Below are 6000 nucleotides of genomic sequence, written 5' to 3' on the forward strand. Positions count from 1 at the left end.
TTCCTCCTCCCACTTTGTGTTTAATGTCCTGGCTGCAATCCAGATGATCAGCGCAGCAGGTCTAAGCGGGGCTTCCTTATTACCAGCTATGGATATGTTCAGCAGATATAACAAGCAATGGGAGGCTGATCATCACCCATTTCCCCCATGATTTTTCCTGAATTGCAGAGTCACTGTGAAGACTGTGTTACTGCAATGAACTGAGCCCATATTTAAACATGTTTACCTAGGGATCCCTAGACAGGAAGTCAAAGTAGGATACAAATCTTATGATTAATAGAGAAATGAACTTCGGACTAGAAAAATGAGAAACCCAACTTGCAGATTTGCCCATCCCTATCAGGGAGGTGTGCCCTGGCATGGCGTGGCGTCTGCCTGGCGTGTGCCTGGCGTGCTCTGATCCATGGGGTCACGAAGAGTCGGACACGACTGAACAACTAAACAACAACAACATCAGGGAGGTAAGCACACCCATTTTAAAATTCAACATGAAGCCCCAGCTAAGGGCACGAGCCCAAAAGGAAAAAGCTGTAAGCGCAGCTTTCTGTTGAAAACGGTCCTGTATTTGATGTTCATCAGTAGAAGGGGCCAAACTTCAGAAGGCAGAGAATCATCCCGACAAGGGTAGTATTCCTAGCACAGCCCCTCCAGTTAACAACCAGCCGCTTTGCCTTGCCTTTTCATGGGTGCTTTTGGAGCACCTCTTCCCAGCTCCAGAAGTCCACTCCAGCTCTCTAAATTGTGAGCAGCTTTTACAGGCAATTCTGAGTGTCCGTCACTCTGAATTTTCATTGTGGCATCTGTTTTGCCATTTCTAACTGCAGCAGGTTGTATTACAATGATACAATAGGGAAATGGAGACAAACATTTATTTATTTCATTTAAAAAAAATATTCAAATAGCAGCTCTTGGAAGGAAAAGATCTGGGAAATGGAATCAAGCCATACGATTGTTAAAGAAGTGGCGCGGAGGGGAGTGCGGGACGATCGCAAGCTGATGGACAGAGTGCTACTCTTCGCAAACATCTTGTAAATACAAATACGTATCTGAGCCGGGCAGGGATTGGAGGTGGGGTTTGGCAGAGATTATATACAGATCAGGAAATCAGCCCTGAGTGCTCACTGGAAGGACAGATCCTGAAGCTGAGGTTCCAATACTTTGGCCACCTCATGAGAAGAGAAGACTCCCCGGAAAAGACCCTGATGTTGGGAAAGATGGAGGGCACAAGGAGAAGGGGACGACAGAGGACAAGATGGTTGGACAGTGTTCTCGAAGCTACCAGCATGAGTTTGACCAAACTGCGGGAGGCGGTGGAAGACAGAAGTGCCTGGCGTGCTCTGGTCCATGGGGTCACGAAGAGTCGGACACAACTAAACGACTAAACAACAACAACAATATACAGATCATAATTTGGCGAACTTTGTCCTCTCTCTCTTTTTCCTTTTCACCATCTCGCTTGCCTTTTTAAAATTAATCGTTGCTCCTTGGAAAAATGTTTGACATAGATGTCAAGTTGAAATAATGCATATCAATGGATTTTATTGTTTATCTTTGTGGCTGGAATGGGGGTATTGGGGAGTCTGTTTGCTTCGTTTCGATTCAGGAAAAAGAAAGCAAGAGGATGCAAAAGCTGTAATACTAATAACCAAGGCCTTCAGAGTTATTCCTGTTTCACTCTACAGTACATTGGTCACAAACAGACTTCATCAGTAATTATATTAGCTATAAAGCATCCTTTTAGTTCCACAATTTCCTGGAGATTTAGAATCAGCAAAAGAATACGTGCAAAGTATGCTAGAGTACAAGAGAGAACCTGAGTGCATCTCTCTCTCTTTTTAATGTATAAATGGCAAACTGCACAACCAGAGATGGTCCTTGATGCAGAGGGACTGACCTCCTCTTGAATTCTATCTTTAATAGTAATTTAAAAAGATGGCTCATCCTGCAGAGCTCCTCTGAAACAGGTGATTGAAACGATTCATGTTTTCATTAGGGTTGCAACTCCACACATGCCTGCTTGGAAGGAAGCTCTACTGAATCCAACAGGGCTTGTTCCTGTGCAAATGGAGACTCCCCACTGTTCACCGAGGCAGTGGGGGTTGGAAAGACGATCATGCCATACATCTGCATCAGCTCCAGGCTAGTGCAGTGATTGTCGCAAATTCCTCACAGCGCTTTTTAGCGAAACGCTCAGAGTCCCAGGTTTCCTTTCAGTGCAGTCTTTTTAATGTGAGCTATATACAAGTATTTACAAAAACAGTCCATACAGAGTACCTGCTCCTTAAGGCAAACGAATACTCTCCACCACAGCACCACCACACCACAGCACAACCACCAAAGTTACTGTTGAACAGGCTTTCCTTTTAAAACAGGTGATAGCCAATCATATTCCTGCTGAGTCACTCTGACCCAGCACTTCACAGAGTATTGCATCAGCCTGTTGAAGCCTGCAGACTTACTCAGTATCGTGCGAATCCCAACAGTGATTGGGGCCAGATGAGGCCCAGTGCTGTTGTGCAATGGCAGCAAGACTGGCTCGGGATCCCAGGCCAGTTCAGCCCACCTTTCCCCTCTGAAAGTCCAATCTTAGGGCTTTCCACTCCCACATCTAGCAGCCAGCTGGTTCAGCCAACACTGCGGAGTGGAGAGACACCTTCGCTCATTGCAACCCCACCACCACAGCCCGATGTAAAGAGGGAGTTGGGTTGGGTTCCACTGCCTATATTAATAAGGGGGCAATCCTACAACTCTTACTGGGAAGGAAGTCCTACGCAAGTCAGTCAGGCTTCTGAGTGAACATGCACATGGTGGCGCTTTTATTGGATTAATTGATCAAAGACACTTGAGCAACTAAAAAGTTGCCACCAGTTAATTAAGCAACACATCCCCACCCCGCAAAAAAATTCATATTTTATTGATTTTCCTACCTATATATCCTGCCTTTTTTCCTTCTTGAAACCCAAGGCAATATATACAATGCAATTCCCAGACAGTCACCCATCCAAACTCTGATTATACTGCAGTAAGTTAGCATCCTCATGTGCCTTCAGACCATACCCTGGGAATTTCAACTATAAAAACTGCAGATTGCAACCATTATCTTAAAAGAGGTACTCCCGTTCGTTTATTTCATAGGGGTGCACCTTGCCTTTTATAAAACAAGTTTTGTTTTTTTTATAAGAGCACCAGAACAGCCTTTTGGATCAGGTCAGCAATGTCCCATCTAGTTCAGCATCCAGTCCTCACAGCCAGATGCCCCAGCAGGAAACCTGCAAGCAGGATTCGAACACAAAAGCACTCTCCCTTCCTGTGAGTATTGAGAAGCATTGCCGCCTCCAACTGTGGAGGCACAGGATAGCCATAATGGCCAGTAGCCATCCATAGCCTTCATCCCCATGAGTTTCTTCAACCCTCTTTTAAAGCCATCTGGGTTGGTGGCAACCTTCTCCTGAGGCGACAAGATCCATAGTTAAACCATGTGCTGTGGGGAGACCTGCCCTGGCTCTTCCAACGCTCAGCTTCAGCTTTCTTAGAAGGTGACTCACAATAATGTATAATTAAACAAATTTAATAACAACCTTTTTTAAAAAAAGGAATCTAAAACTAGAAAACACAATTAAAAATAATACTTGGCAGCACGCTGGCCAGTAGATGCCAGCAGCCACCCCCTTGCCTTAAAGGGGTAAAACATTTCCTGTGTTTTCAATATCTACCAACTATAGCTTTGTCCTCATCCTCTTCTCTAGTGTGCAATACAAGGGCAAGACTGAGACTGAGGAGGAGAAGGAGGAGGAAGCTGAAACCAGGCCCACCTTCTGGATTAGCCTCAAGTAAGAAGGCAGGCAGGTGAGGCTGGATGAGGGCAGCCTGAGGTTGGTGGGGCAGTGCCCCATTTGCTGTACTGCAACCAGCCCACAGCCTTCGTTCTGACACAGGAAAATTGCTCCTCCAAAGATAACACACAGCCACATCATCTTAAAAGCAGCAGAAAGGTATACTTCTTGTTATAGAAACATTGCTTTCCCACAAATACAATCCATTAATTGATGGATTGGTTTTTCAAAACCCCCACATTACCTAAGATTTATCTAACCAGATGTTGCCCCAATACTACTACTACTACTACTACTACTACTACTACTACTACTATCCCTCCCTTCTGGCTGGGTTTACCCAGCCACTTTAAAAGAATCATTGCTATCATTTATAAGAACAGCTATTGTGTTTTAAATTTTATGAATTTTTAACAAATAAAAACTATAGGATGACTAGTAATTTCCCAAGTGTACATGTGAAAATGTTGCAGCTTAAGACATACCCCATGCAACCTGCTCCAAATCAACCCAAGGACTGGAATCCTAGGTAGATCCAAGTTATGTAATCATTTTTAACTCTCTTTGCTTGAATGATCTCCTGCACTGAAATGTTTCCACTGATAAGCACCCAAAATCTGTCCCAAAGCACTGATTCATTCAAAACCATGGTATATTGATATCTGTCCTAGATTTCTCCGGGTTCACAACATCATAGGCGAGGGGATTTCCAGGAACTTCTACTTTGCAAGCCCTGATCAAAAGAAGCCCTTCCTCAGAAAGCTTCTATTCTTAACCACGGGTCTCATACATACAAAATTCTGCTCAGATAGTTCATAATTTTCCACACTGTTGCCATAGAGTAAATCTCATTGGTTTTCAGTAGAATGTACTATGATATGGTGTACGGGCAATTGCATCCATGGAGATACAGAAACAGAAATATATAAAACAGATAATACAACCGGCTGAAAGCACTATTTAGATCAATTTGACCGAGGTTTTAATAATTGTACCTGTCTGTGTATGCAGATAAACCTAATTTCTAAACAACATCTTTGCAGTCTACATAAATGCAATTTGGCACATTGATATTTGTCTAAAAATAGCAATTCAAAAAGCAAAAACTAGTATTTAAACATTGTGGGCAAGGAAAACAGCTGTAAATTTTATGAATATGTCTCAGCAAATATCAAAACTAGTGAATCAGAGAGAATATTTGAGCTGCAATCTTATACTCATTTACTTAGGAGTAAGTCACATTGTGTGTTACCATATACTTTACTTTTATTTTTAAGGATGGTCGTCCAAATTAGCAACGGGTGGAGGAAGATTTTCTATACCACTAATATAAAAAAGAAGATTTTGGATTTTCCAGGCAGTAGGACCAGGCAACTTTTCAGATTTCTGTGGGGGTGGAAGGAAAGAATTTAAAATATTTTAAAATGTAGGTCCCCCCCCCCCCAATTCAGAATTTAGTTAGAGATGCTACTTAGGCTACATTTATCATGGCCCACAATATTATTGTCAAGAGGCTATATTTACTCAGGCAACGCATTTAGCACATGCAGTGTTCTTTTGTAATATTTAGAGGAGAAAACATGTTTGTGAACACCATACCTAAAAGGGCACCTGCACTGACACCTATTAAAATTTATTTTAATAAGTTAATTTATTGATCCATCTGCCAATATTACTGTTGATTGGTTGACAGCTGCAGCACAATTTTTAGGTGTTTTTTTTAAAAAAAAGAACTATTCAATATCAAATCAAAGAAGCAATCCATTCTTGAAGAGTCTGTATTCTACAAGTGGGAACTACAACAAAATGTTGCAGTATATTCTCACCTCCTAACAGGAATTCAGGGTTCCAGACAGACAGATGCTCATATCCAACTCCAACAGACCTTTCCATCCTTCCTGCTCCCTCATTTCCCCCTTTTTGGTTTTCATTTCAAGCTGAAACTCAACATTCCTTAGCTATTGAGCATGCTCTGTTCTCATTGGGCTATTTTTGATTGGGCTGCTCCTTCAGGGTACTTTTATTTGCTTGTTTGTTCTGCATATCTAGGAGTCCCGTCCCCCCCCCAAGCCTGCTGATAGTTCCCCTTTGCTTCTCTGTATCTCTGTGTTGGCTCCATTTATGTTCCATCACCTGAGTTCCCTGGTAGAATGTGTGCTGTCAGAAA

The sequence above is a fragment of the Podarcis gaigeae genome (genome assembly GCF_964106915.1).
Source record: "Podarcis gaigeae genome assembly, chromosome: 3".
NCBI classification, from domain to species: domain Eukaryota; kingdom Metazoa; phylum Chordata; class Lepidosauria; order Squamata; family Lacertidae; genus Podarcis; species Podarcis gaigeae.